Source organism: Bos javanicus, chromosome 27 (genome assembly GCF_032452875.1).
Source record: "Bos javanicus breed banteng chromosome 27, ARS-OSU_banteng_1.0, whole genome shotgun sequence".
In the NCBI taxonomy this organism is placed as follows: Eukaryota; Metazoa; Chordata; class Mammalia; order Artiodactyla; family Bovidae; genus Bos; species Bos javanicus.
Genome location: NC_083894.1, coordinates 33,470,700 through 33,485,516, shown reverse-complemented (window position 1 = coordinate 33,485,516; position 14,817 = coordinate 33,470,700). Strand labels below are relative to the sequence as shown.

Below are 14,817 nucleotides of genomic sequence, written 5' to 3'. Positions count from 1 at the left end.
AAATCTAGAAAAGGCATTTTGCTTTCTGGAGTTTATTTTAAGGCGTGGAGAGCCATGGGAAGTTAGTGCATTTTTGTGTGTGTAGGGGGGTGTTTTTAAGTACTGTCAATACTAGACAGAGTAGATTGGAGGTGGACAGTTTTGGAAGCAGGAAGAACGGCTTGAAGTTACTACTCGAATTCATATGAGAAATGACAAGGCACAGCCAGTGAACATAGCCAGAACTGAGCAGATCTGGCAGAAGGTTGGAGGGTAGAACCCAGCTCTGCTCTGCACTTCGTTTATCTTCTCCTGGTCTGGAGTTGTCTTCTCACTTATTTGTGTTATCTTTTGACGTACAGTTAAAAAAATATTGTTGATTTTATTCATCAATGTTTTGTACTCTTTATGTATTGTTTAAGAAGTCCTTCCCCACCTTAAGGTCATAATGATCTACTTCCATTTTATGTTTTTGTTTTTCCTTAGAAGTTTTTAATTTTTGACTTTTTATATCTGGTCTTTATTTCACCTGGAAGTGGTATATTACATGGTGCTGCTGCTGCTGCTAAGTCACTTCAGTTGTGTCCGACTCTGTGCGACCCCATAGATGGCAGCCCACCAGGTTCCCCCATCCCTGGGATTCTTCAGGCAGGATCCTGGAGTAGGTTGCCATTGCCTTCTCCAGTGCATGAGAGTGAAAAGTGAAAGTGAAGTCGCTCAGTCGTGTCCGCCCCTCAGCGACCCCATGGACTGCAGCCTTCCAGGCTCCTCCATCCATGGGATTTTCCAGGCAAGAGTACTGGAGTGGGGTGCCATTACGAGGGTGTAATTTTTTTCGTATGTGGATAAACAGTTGTCTGGTACCATTCTTTGAATCTCCTATCCTTTCTTCACTCATCTGCCATGACTCTTCTGTTCCATGCCAAATTCCTGTGTAAGCTTAGGTCTGTGTCTCAGGTCATAGTCTGTTTCATTGTCTGTCTCTTTGCCAGTACCTCACCTTTTAATCACTGTAGGTTACTAAATGTAGAGCTTTATATTTCGAGTACATTGTATATGTGTGTACAAACCAGTAAATCTTTGTATGGATATTGTAGACTTTATTGTTGAGAAATATATGCAAATACTTTCTTTTTATTTATTTATTTATTTTTTGCAAATACTTTCTTGATTTCATTTTAGAGCATTCCTTTTGATATAGCCTCGGTTGTTTCCTCCTCTTACCTAACCCCACAACCACCACTCTGCTTTCTGTCTATGGATTTACCTATTCTGGACATTTTACATAAATGGAACAAGACACTATGTAGCCTTCTGTGACAGCATTCACTTATTTAAATTGAGTCAAATTGACAGATTAGCAGGGCATTCTGTAGGAATATTACTGTGTCTTTTAAGAAAGTAAGACTATAATACTGTATCTTAGTGGGGAGCAAGAAAAGAAAACCTTACCAGTATTTATTTCTGTTTCATTTTTATTGTTTAAGCATCAGATTCAGATTTTATTTCTTCATTTATTAAAGAGAGTGGCCAGTCTTATGCTTTTGCTTAATTGCTTGATGAATAAATGTCCTGTAACAAATCCTGTTCTAGAAGAGCATTTTTGATGCATCTTGAGTTTATGAGATAAGGATGGAGCAAGACTATTTTGATTTGGGTAGATGTTGGTAATTGTATAAAAACGATGTGATTCCTTTTCTATCTTGGTGGATAGATGAGTAAAATCACGTGACAATATACAGGAAATATATTCTCTCCTGAATTGTTTATTTTTTAAAGCAAGCAGATTTTCCAGTTTAACCCAGAAATTAGTCACCAGCTTAGAGTTCTTTTTAGAAGGCTACCTCGGAAAGTACCTTTAAGTCGTGTACCCAGATAAGGTTTACTAATAAAGAACATTCATTTAACATACTAAAATACTGTGAGCCTTGGTATCATTTGGAGAATTGATGTTTTATTAGTATAATTGCTGAAATATAGTTCAGAAAAGAAAATATTTTCCCCTTAATCATAACATGAAATTTTAACTTTTTTTGGGGGGGTTGCACCACTTGGCTTGCAGGATCTTAGTTCCCTGACCAAGGACTGAACCCAAATCCCCCACAGTGAAAGCACAGAGTCCTAACCACTGAACCACCAGGGAATTCCCCACACTTTTTTTTTTTTTTGCATTAAACTTTCAAAGAGTTAGCCTCAATCAGAATGGTAGTAAACCTCTTTAAATGATTCAGAAGTTTGACCAGCACTCTTTTCAAACCTCATGATTTTGACATCCTCAAATTTTCATTCCAAAGTCATAAGGAAATTAAAAGAACCTGTAGAGTTAATATATTTATGTAGCAGCCTCCAAATTCAAGCCTTTGTATTATCATGGGAATTTAACAAACTGAGAGAAAATGCCCAATTTGTCAGAAATAATTTGCTTTTATACCACTATAGTTACAGATATGGATAGACCGCTGTAACTACCAACTGTGTAACTCTTGGTTGCTTTTAGAAGTACTTTTGTTTGTTTGTGAATAAATGTTAAGTCTTGTAAACTGATACAGTTTTAGTTCCTTCAAAAGATAAGATAACTTAAAAACAAATGGAACACCACTTCAATTTATTAACTTTGTATTTCCTTGACAGTGGCATGCTCCAGTCCATAATGTCGCAAAGAGTTGGGCTTGACTTAGCGACTGAGCAAACAAAAAAATTTCCTTGATTAAAAATTTTCAAGCAGGACACACTTGGTTTGAAAGATTGACATTGAGTTGTATAGTCACTGTACCAAATTCAGTTAGTGCTTTTTGTCTATAGCATAGCCAGATAGCCAGATTAGATGCTATCAATTCTAGCTACTTTTAGTGATTAAAAGGTAAATATTATTACTCATTCCCTTTTTGGTACTAAAGAGGCATGATCAAGTTCTTAGAACCAAATGGCTGATTTTTTTCCCCATAACTTTCACCCCCAGTTTTCTGTATGTGCAGTGAAGTAAAAATGTCAAAAGGCTTGTGAAGGAAGAATATTAATTTTTAACATAATTTGCATCTTGTTCATACTTGGTAGCGGTTTTATGTTTCCTGATTTTTAAAGGTGTGTGTTTGGACTCTTTAAAAATATTTCTGTCTTATTTTCAAAAAGGATGAATGACTCACAGTTTTAAAACAGAAAATTATAACAAAATTATATACCTCTGTTCTTTTTTTAACAGTACACTTTTGTCATTACATTACTAACAAACAATTTTTAAATTATGAAAGCCAAAATGGGTAATACAGAATTTATAGCTTATAGTCAAAGGATCACTCTGATCATGGATGTGATTAAAATATGAAGAGAACATACAAGCAAAAAGAAAGGGAGTCTCCTAGCATTTAGGGGATTTTAGCATTCTTCCTATATAGATTCTGCATGTTTTTTCAAGTTTTTACTTTATAGAGGCCCTGGTTTTACCTTTGCAGACCTATGTACTAAAAATAATGGACCCTTTTTAAAAAAAATAAAATTAACTCCTGTTACCATTTTCTTCTTGGTGTAGATTTGGGGAAAAAATAGTAAAATGACTCCCTTGATGCTGTCATCAAGAAATCTTCATATTCTGTCATTAAATATGAGTCTCAGTTGATATTTTTGGAGGGGTAATGCTTGTATGTATTCAACTGATTTCAAATACAGGATCTGACTTTCAAATGTTAGTGATCATTCAGTTAGAAGTCAGTATATGAATATATTTGATAGCTTTCTCTTGTTACACCTCAATTTGTATATACTTAAATTTAATATCAATTTTTTTTTGCTTTAAAGCACAAATAACCTCTAAATTTTGAACATGATGTATTGTTTTTATAGTGGTTTGCCACAGAAATCATCAAACAGTAAAAATGCCAGGTTTTCAAGAAGCAGCATAGCTGGTTCACATCTGTAAACTGTCTGCGTGCACTGTTACTATAGAAACACATGCAGACTGTGGATTTATCATAAACCTTGAGAAATATTTCTTGTGCAGTTCACATAAAGAAACATCTGGATCCCTTGTTTATCCTGGAGTAAAGGGAGGCCACCCTCTTCTGTGTTGTGGGAATCACGTTATATTCTACTATTTTTCTTTAGCTGTAAAAATTGTAATGATATATCAAGTACACTGTGTATTTTAGTAAGATTGATTATAACAACTGGAATAGGTTTCAAAATAAGGATTCATTTTCATGCTAAGTCAGTTAACTGTGATTTTGACAGTTTGAGCTAGAGAGCTTCCACATTCTGAATTTCATATCTGCAGTATTAATAACACTAGGGTTTTATTTCTATTTTTTGCATGGTTCCAAAGAGTTTATCAGATTACTTAAAATGTTGACATTTGTGTATTTGCATATATACATAAAACAATTACGTAGAATCTTCAGGTCACTGGGGTGCTAATGTGGTACACACGTAAGCCTGGCAGGAACTCAAGTGAGATCAGGCTTGGAGGCACAGGACTTTGAAAAACTGGATGTCTGAGAGGAGTCGGGTGAAGAGGAAAGGGTCACTTCAGGAGTTTGGCTTAACCCCACTGCTCAGATCTCCACCTCTAGCTCCTTTCCCGTCCTTGGGAGAAGGGGCCCCATTTTCAGACTGTATCCCCACGACATACTAGCCCACTCCCTAACATCTTGATGTGGTGAACGCTCTCCAGAATCCTCTGAAGCAGGTCCTTGTAAATATATTTGTATCAGAGAAAACAAGGCACTTTGGGAACATTACTGCTCATTCTCCTACACATACATCATTCTAGGCAGAAAGTAAAAATTGGTTGACACTGGGGTTTTAAATAGATCCCCTTATAAAGGAGTTTTTGATATCTTTCAGTCTTTCGTTGGGTTAGTAGACTCTCCTTGGAAATGCATTTGACTTCATGTCAGTCTCTCGGGGCTTTAAGCCTCGCAGGGAAGCATAGTCCAGAACTAAGGAGAATCTCAGTAATGGCTTAGAGAATGGTCAGATTTTGCCAAGGATATTCCTGAGGAGACCACAGTTGCCTTTATATTATCTTTATATTATCTTGCATTCTTCATAGAAAGATCCTCAACTACTCTTTGAAGCAGTTCATTTATACGTAATAGCTCCCTTAAGTTCATACAGTTTAGTTTCAGAGATTCACTGAAGCCCCGCCTCTAGCCTTCAGTTTGGGTTCTGGGAGCATATGGATGAATAAAATTACTTCCTGCTCTTAAGAAAATCACACAGACAGTTTCATGATGAATTCTAAGAGGTATTATTTATCTTAGGAAACAGAGAAAAGTTACTCAGACTAGCATGGAACTTAAGTGAATACTTCTAGGAAATGACTTTCTGAGTTCAGGATGGTTAAATAAGCCAAAAAAAAAAAAAAAAAGTAAAAGAATTGGGCTTCCTGGGTGGTGCTCATGGTAAAGAACCCACCTGCTGATGCAGGTTAGGTGTAAGAGATGCCTGTTTAATCCCTGGGTCAGGAAGATCCCCTGGAGAGGGGCATGGCAACCCACTCTAGTATTCTTGCCTGGAGAATCCCATTGACAGAGGAGCTGGGTGGGCTACAGTCCATGGGGTCACACACAGAGTGGGACATGACTGAAGTGACTCAGCATGGCAGGCATAGGAGACAATATTAGTAAAGGTACAGTGGTGTGAAATCCCAGCGTGTACAGTGATTCCAAGTAACCTGACGTTACCAGTGTACAGAAGTGACTTGAGTCTGGAGATGGGGATGGGGACCTTGCTTGGAGGGCCTGTGTGCTCTGTGGGCCAAACTACTTTGGCTTTTTCTAGAAATCATTGACAGCTTTTAAACAGAAAAGTGATGTGGTTAGATTTACAAATTAAGTAACCTAGGAATGTATTGAAGGGGTAATTGATCTGAAGACAAAAATGGGTTATTTATATGACACCTTTAGAGCTACTTCCGATTCCAAAAAGCCTGAATAATGATGTCAGTATGAGGAATTTTAACCTATAATGAAATATGAAGTGTTTTTTTCTTGTGGAGAAGAAACTGATGTTAAACATAGGAAAATAAGTACATACAGCACGGTGTGTAATTCTGTAAAGTAGAATCCAGCAGTATGTACAGTCTACAAAAGGAAATTGTTCACATTAGGATAAGAATTTGTTATGGTGACTTAGACTTTACATTTAACATGTCATGAATACTTGAGTAGCTCAGTTGTTCATCTGAAACATCATATGCTTTTTTTTTTTTTTTTTTTTTAGACTTTGTATCTGAGATTGACTTAAGTAAACTTTTCTGTTATCACTCCTCTCCTGAACAAGCTGGAGAATGAATGGCCTAAAGCTTTAGTTGATAATTTTCAACTGTTTTCCTTTAAAAAATGTCTATGGAGCTTCCCTGATGGCTCAGTGGTAAAGAATCCTCCTGCCACGGGTTTGATCCCTGGTCAGGGAAGATCCCACATGCCTCGGAGCGACTAAGCCTGTGTGCCACAGCTACCAAGCCTGGCTCTAGAGCCTTGGAGCCACAGTTATTCAGCCCACATACCACAACTACTGAAGCCCGTGCACCTAGAGCTTGCATAGCATGACTAGAGAAAAGACCATGCACCAACGAAGACCCAGAACAGCCATAAATAAATAAACAAAATTATAAAAAATGTTTGTGAACAGCTTCATCAAAAATAAGGGAAAAGTATTCATTCATTGATTTCTTTTCATCTTTTTTTTTTTTTTCATTCACTGATTTCTTTCATCTTAAAAACCAGTGTGAAAACATTGGTCAGAGGAAGAATTTGTCCTAAATTGTTGGCCTGTGGTGGTTTCATTTACTTGGAACTACATATTACAATGGACCGAATACTAGTCCATTACGTCTCCCACCAAATTGTTAGCTCTGGGCAGCGGAGCTAACGCTCAGGAAGTGTGCGTTATGATTTCAGTAAATAATTCAGTAAATAATTACTTCAGTAAGTAATTCAGTAAAGTGAATGTTTGTGTTGCTGTTTACTTGACATACTTAGGGACTGTGGGCAATGCGTTTACTTGTCAAGAGCCAGTTTGTGGGGCAGAGGGCCTCTGTGTGGATTCTCCATTTACAGGATGTCTGGCTGAGGAAGTCACTTAATCACACTGGCCTTCATTTTCACTTGTGAAATGGGGGTAGTAATAGTATTTCCTCAAAGACCTGTTTTGGGGAGTGAAATAATCACAGAAATGTGAAGTATTTGAGATAGTATTGACGTGTAGTTAAGTCCTCAAATGCTAGTCATTATTACTATTACTTTAGTAATACAAAAAAGGTTAAAACATCTTTATCAGGGCTTTGTTAATGACCAAGGTGTGAGAGTTTTTGATGACTCTTGTGGAGTAGTTTTAAAATGTGTGGGTGAAAAACACCTAACCTCCAATCCTGCCTGTCTTTCGTGGTCTAGAGGCCTCCTTGCCTACATGAGCACTGTTCTCAATGTCTGTTGTAAGTGTGATGACACACAGTGTAACTCTTAGTCACCTTCTGTTTAATGTTGTTTACATTGTTTACTGTTTTATGAGTCCTGACCATAATATCCTATCTTGTCTTATATACTAAAGAAACTGTAAATGCCTTTGGGTCAGAGATCAGGTTTTTCCTAAGTTCTGTGTGCCCAGCATTGTGCTGAATGATAATATTATGGTAACAGCCAACAGATACTGAGCTCTAACTCTGGGCATTGTCCAAAGTACTGCTCATGGATTCTCTTAATTCCTACAGCAACACTTTTGCTGTTGTTTAGTCACTAAATTGTGTCCAACTGTGTGAACCCATGGACTGCAGCCCACCAGGTTCCTCTGTCCATGGAATTCTCTAGGCAAGAATACTGGAGTGGGTTGCTATGCCCTCCTTCGGGGAATCTTACCAACCCAGGGATTGAACTCGCATCTCTGGCTCCTAATTCTCTATATCAGTGTGTCTGCTGTTTGAATGCTGGCCACCAGACTCCAGTATGTATAAAAATCACTATGTAAAGAATTTTATAGTTTCAAAATATCTTTTTTTTTTTTAATTATCAAAATTGCTTTCTTGATTGCATTATTGTGTTATTTGGAGGTGCAATATGAGAAAGTGTGGCTCTATTCATGCTTAGACTTCCTAGAAAATATGATACAGTGAGCCATTTGGCTGAGTTGGTCAGAATACGCTGTCAAGATTTAATGCATGCTGTTCTGCCTTAAGAAGCAGTTGCTTTTTCTTTTTAATATTTCTTCCAGCCCCTTAGCTAAATTTTTTTTTTCCCCAACATTTCACTTTCAAATTTTTCAAATCTTTAGGAAAATTAAAAGACTATTATAGTCGACACCTGGATTAGTTGTTAACATTTTTTGCCTGCTTTGTTTTACTCTAGATATATGTACTGTTTAAATGTTAAACCATTTGAAAGTTGTGGATCCTAGGACACTTTAAATATTTAAGCATAGCTCTTCTAAGAATAAGGACATTCTCTTACATTAACAGATTAGTGTTATCATACCCTTGAAAATTAACAGCACCATTGTTTAATAGCTAGTTATTTTATTTATTTTTGAAATATTATTATATTTATTTCTTTGGCCGTGCTGGGTCCTAGTTGCTGCAGGCAGGACCTGCAGTTGCAGTGTGTGGGATCTAGAACCTGGGCCCCCTGCATGGGGAGAGTGGAGTCTTGGTCATGAGGGAAGCCCCTAGTTTGCGTTTTAAATTTTCATTTTCTCCTAAACACTGTTTTTTACCTCATTGTGTATGCTTGTGTTTACATCCAGGATTTAATCAAAGTTCACGAATTGCACTGGTCTTTTCAAATAAAGAGTTTTGTAACTTTCACTTTTTTAAGAGCCGGGGCCAGTTTTCTGAGAGAAGGTCCCACACTTTGGATTTGTCTGATTGCTTCCTCATTTTGAGGTTTGGTGTAAGCACTGGGAAGGGGACTTGGGGAATGATGATGTGTGCATGAATCACACCACGAGGCCCAGGAGGCCAGCTGGCCCGCCTCTGGTAAAACCGTGTCTACTCCCTCGTGTGAAGTGCTCTGTCCTGTGCGCAATCCTGTTTGCAATTGGTAAGCCACCTGTAGAGTGATGAATATTGAAACCGTCATTTAACTGGTCCCATTTTTGCTCAAAAACCCTTAGTGGGTCTCTCCCCATTTCCTAGAATGTAAGAGTGTAAGGATATTTTTTATGAGATATATACTTTGCAGATACCTTTCTCTCTGCCTGTGATTCACTTTTTTTCCCTTTTAACTGTGTCTTTTGAAGAGCAAGAGTTTTTAATTTTGAAGTCCATTTTATCCATCTTTTTCTTTCGTAGGTCATGATATTTGCATCCTGTGGAAGAAATCTTTGCCTAACACAATCGGATATTTTCTCCCATGTTTTTAGTCTAGAAGTTTTATGGTTTGAGTACCAGGTTTATGAACTAACTTTAAGTATTTTTTTGTATAAAGTAAAGTAAGGGTGAGGTTTGCTCTTCCCAAACAGCTATCCAGTCATATTTTTTTTCCAGCCTTGTCTGTTGAAAATACCATCCTTTTTCCTTGAATTAGTTGTTGTTGTTCAGTCACTATGTTGTGCCCAACTCTCTTGCAACCCCATGGACTGTAACCCTCCAGGCCCCTCTGTCCGTGGGATTCTCCAGGCAAGAATACTGGAGTGGATTGCCATTTCCTTCTCCAGGGGATCTTCCTGACCCAGGGATCGAACCCGTGTCTTCTGCATTGGCAGGCGGATTCTTTACCACTGAGCCACCAGGGAAGTCCTTTTCCTCGAATTACTTGACACCTTTGTGGAAGATCAGTTGACCATGTAACTATGGGTGTCAGTGTTTCTGTTTGTTTTTTTGCAATAAGCATAACTCATTTTCTACCAAACCAGGGATTAGTGGGTGAGTAGAGTTACATTATAGGCGAATATCCCCAGAAATCCTGCAGGTCAGTGAAGGTATACTAGTTTTAAGCCCTTTGAAGTCAGGGATGCTTTCATTCATTTATTAACTGAACAGTATTGAATATCTAGCCTTGAATAAGATATCCATAGTCCCTGTGCTTGTAGAGCATGCAGTGGAATGAGGGAGAGAGACCATAAAAAGGCAAACGCATATTTGTATAAGGCATGTTACTGTAAGTGCTGTTATAAAGGACACAAAACAGACTCAGTGAGGAGAGGGTGCTAAGGACTGCAGAAGTCTTCTCTGAGAGATAATGAGTGTTCAGGTAGTTGGAGCAACAGAGGTGAAAATTCCAATGACAGAAATGAAGTGGGCACATTTGAGAAATTGATAAGAAGCCCCTGTGGCCGGAGTGCGATGCTTCTGTGGCGAGTGATGGTAGATGACTTTGGTAGTTTACAAACTGAGGCCTGAGCGCGCAGGCATGATACTGAGCCCGGATTTTACTTGAGTGCCACTGGGAGGGCATTGAAGGTTTTGTTGCTTATTTTTGCCTATTTCAGTAAATCATGTCATTACTATCTAGATGAATAACTCAAACATAACCAACGGCTCAGAAACCTCCCTGTGGCCCCCTTCCAGTGTCTACAGCACCATTTTCAAGAAAGCAGCTACTATTCTGACAGCCGTCCCCATAGATTTAGGCCTAACTTCATCCTGTTTCTGACCCCTGTGTAAATGAAATCACACTGTGTACTGTGTAAGTGGAATCGCCGTGTCTGACCACTTTTGTTCAAAATGACGTTTGTGAGAGTCCTCCCTATTGTTCGTCTTTCCTGCTATATTTTGAGGGGCGGTTGCACGGTTGGATTCATTTTTTTAAAGGTGACGGGCCATTCTCTGGGGACGTGGGTTGTGTGGAGATCGGGGAGACGGTTGTGCAAGAGCCTCGGTGAGGAACCAGAGGTGGAATGAGATAGACCAGCGTGAGTCAGATGCCTGGGGAGTAAGGCTCGGGTATTTTATGGATCGGCTGGACAAGAGTAGAAGTGAGGGAAAGGGGTGTGTCATGATTCCCAGGCTTCTGGCTTCTGCAGCTGGTAGGTGGAGGTTTCATTTTCTTCTCAGGGGAAGGACTAGGGGAAGGACACATTTAAGTAAAATAGAAACTGAGAGTTCACTATTAGACATTTTAAGGTGCTTGTGGGATGTGAGTGAAGCTGCCTGACAGGCCCTTGGGTTGTGTGTCTGGAGCATATTGGGTTAAAGTGGGAAGTTTGGGTAGTTCAAAGATTATGAGGCAGCCGCCATGTAGAGCATCCCATGCTTGGTCGCTCAGTCCTGTCCAACTCTTTGCGACCCATGGGCTGTAGCCCCCAGACTCCTCTGTTCAGGAGATTTCCCAGTAAGGATACTGAAGCAGGTTGCCCTTTCCTCCTCCAGGGGATCTTCCCAACCCAGGGATGGAACCCGTGTCTCCTGCACTGCAGGCAGGTTCCCTACCACTGTACCACCTGACATTACTTGGTTCTGTACTGGAGTTAAAAGATACAAATTTCACCATTTTATTCAACTTCTGTTGGTCGTGTGACTAAGGGCAAATCACATGATCTTTCTGAGCCCCATCCCTTCTCATGTGTAAGATGGGGGTAATACTTTGCATCGTAGGATTAAATAAAGTATATTAGGCCACAGTTTATAGATATCTGGCTCAGTGGATGCTCAGAAAAGGTCATTCATGCCCTTGCAATTTGGGTTGGTAAAAAAAAATCAGATTGTGGAAAATCTCGAAAGGCACAGAAGAGACTTGGTGTGTGAAGTTCAGAACATCAACATAGGAACAGACTCGGTGCAGGTTGGCTTTAGAAGCATCCCCTGGCAGCTGTGCAGGAAGAGACTAGAGGTGAGAAATACCTAGAAAATCAGTTGTTGTAGTTCCAGGATCAGGTGCTGACGAGGGCCTGGCCTGACATGGATATAGAAATCAGAGAACAAATCAAGGACTTCCCTGGTGGCTCAGCAGTAGAGAATCTGCCTGCTAATACAGGAGCTATGGATTTGATCCCTGGGCTGGGACGATTGCACATGCCGCAGAGCAGCTAAGCCCATGCACCGCAGCTGCTGAGTCTGTGCTCTAGAGCCCAGGAGCGGTGACTGCTGAAGTCCATGCACCCTAGCGCCCGTGCTCTGCAACAGGAGCAGCCACTGCAATGAGAAGCACACACGTGGCTGCTAGAGAGTAGCCTACACCCTCTGCAGCTAGGAAAAAATGCCTGAGTAGCAGTGAAGACCCAGCACAGCCAAAAATAAATAAATAAAATTGTTTTTTTAAAAAGGAGAACAAATCAGAGTTCAAAGGAATAGGTACTAGACTTGTCCAATGTTTAGTTTTATGGCTTCACTGAGAAGGAAGAATCAGTCACCCTCATATGAACCTGAGGCTCCTGGCCTGGGAGCTGGAAAAACAGTGGAAGCAGCGAGCAGTGCAGGGTAGTCTGGAAGCAAAGCTGAGTTAGGAAAGGACAGTCTGCTAAGCTTTGAACATACGACTCTCAAGACGATTTTGTGTTGTCTCTGGGTGGTTGGATAGTCTCTGGCATGGGGTCTCGTGAAAGGAACACAGGATTAGAAAGCTAAGAGATTGATTCTTTTTCAGGCTTACTCGCTAATTAGCTTTGTAGTCTTGGGAAATTTGGCAAATATTGAATGTAGTTATCTGAAAAATGAAGCTAACACCTGCCCTGTCAGCTTTACAGGATTGTTTGGCCGATCAAATAAGAAAGTGTGTGAAAACACTGTGTAATTGCAAACTCGTATGCGTGCATGTGTGCTAAGTCACTTTAGTGGTATCCAGCTCTTTGTGATCCTTTGGACTGTAGACCACTAGGCCCCTCTGTCCGTGGGATTCTCCAGGCAAGAATACTTGGGTGGGTTGCCATTTCCTTCTCCAGGGGATCTTCTCAACCCAAGGACTGAACCCATGTCTCTATGTCTCCTGCATTGGCAGGTGGGTTCTTTACCACTAGTGCCACCTGGGAAGCCCTCTAACTTTTATACTGTAATTGTAATATAGTAATGTTATTTCTTTTCTTAGTTCAAACTAAAATAAAATATTTGGTTATAGGGCTAGAGAAGAGAAGGGGGAAAATGCCAGACTTCTTAGAAGTTTGTGTTTGGAACTAAGTCAGAAGTATCAGAAATCTGAATTGTTGTTCAGTCGCTCAGTCATGTCGGACTCTCTCTGACCCCATGGACTGCAGCACACCAGGCTTCTCTATCCTCTGCCGTCTCCCAGAGCTTGCTCAAACTCACACCCATTGAGTTGGTGATGCCATCCAACCATGTCGTCCTCTGTTGTCCCCTTTTCCTCCTGCCTTCAATCCTTCCTAGCATCAGGGTCTTTTCTAATGAGTTGGCTTTTCATATCAGTTGGGCACAGTATTGGAACTTCAGCTTCAGTATCAGTCCTTCCAGTGAATATTCAGGATTGATTTCCTTTAGGATTGACTGGTTTGATCTCCTTGCAGTCCCTGAGTGCATGTGCCTGAAAACCTCTAAAGACTATGGGATGTTATCTGGAAGCTGATCTTGTGTATGACAGTTACAAGAACCAAAAACACAGATTGCATGATGTCAAATGCTGGTGTTTAATTTGCTTTCAAGTTGGAAGTTTGGAGAACTGTTGAATTCTACCTGTATACTTGCCCCATGTGTGTTTACAGAATTTAGAACATACTTTCTTGTGTCTGTGAAGTACATATTTTTGTCAAGGGTCAGATTAGGGTAAGGTTCAATTCTTAAGCTATATATGATTTCTAACCTTTATGAGCATTATCAGTATGATATGCTGGTTAGGAACACGGACTCTGAGACCAGACTGTCTGTTGGGAGCGTTAAATGGTGTCCTGTTTGTAGAGCTCTTAGAGTGGCTCCTGGCATGTACTAAACTGTCTTTTAAGTGTTAGTGGTGGTTATTATGAAATGGTTAGTTGCTGTTTTAGCAGTGACCAAGCAATAAAGAACAGAGTTGACCAAAAGGTTCATGTGGGTTTTTCCATACAATGTAATGGAAAACATCAAATGAACTTTTGGGCCAACCCAATACGTGAACAAAAGAAGCAAATCCTCTCAGAACTTAACATCTGAGGAAAGTGGCAGTGGCATGATGGCAAAAATCTTGGGCTTCAGAGTCAGAGATGCCTACATGCAAATCCTAATTCAGCCTCCTTGGCGTTGGGGTTTAAGCAAGCCCCCGAAGAACGCCTCTGCAGCTCGCTTTCTTTATCTGTGAGCCAGGAGTCACTCCACCTTGAAGAGTTGTTTTGAGGATTAAGTGAGATATGTAAAAAGTGCTTGGCCCAGAGTAGATGCTAAGGAAGTGGGAGTGCTCTCTCACATCCTGTGGCTGCCCCCCTCCCCCTCACCTCACTCCAGTATAGAGCAGTAAAGGCAGTTTGATTTTCTGTAAGCTCTCATATTCATTCGTTTGCAAGTTAAGAACTGGTAACATTCATTCCACTTGCAAACATCAGAATCAACAGCTGTTTTATTGGCTACACCTTGGAAAATGTTGTCCGCTTTTATTTCCTTCTTCCCTTCACTGTTTTGGCTTACTTGCTTTATCGTTTTTCTACTAGAACCACGATGGTGAACATTACCAGTAAATCACGGAATTGAACTGGGCTCTAGTCTCCGAATCCACTTCCCTGCATTCTGCCCTCTACAGTTAGCTCATCAGACTTGACACAGTAGTGAAATCCTCTCAGCCTTAGAGCTTTTTAGAAGAGGTGTTTACAGGATTTTCAAAATTATATCTGGGCAGTCCATTAATCTCCTGTCTCAGGATGTGGACCTGTCAAACCTATGACAGAGCAGAGTGGTCTTAAAGCATTTCCTAACAGATGCTCATCCATACTGTAACATTGTCACACGGTGTGGGCAATTCCAGACACCTTCTAGAGAAGGCACAGTAACTGTAAGTAAAG

General features: G+C 40.1%; 1 protein-coding gene across 6 annotated transcripts in view; it reads left to right on the top strand.

Moving 5' to 3' along the window:
- The window catches only part of NSD3 (nuclear receptor binding SET domain protein 3), a 103,636-nt gene that overhangs the window by 18,458 nt on the left and 70,361 nt on the right, over positions 1-14,817 (top strand). The gene's annotated exons all lie outside the window — the stretch shown is intronic.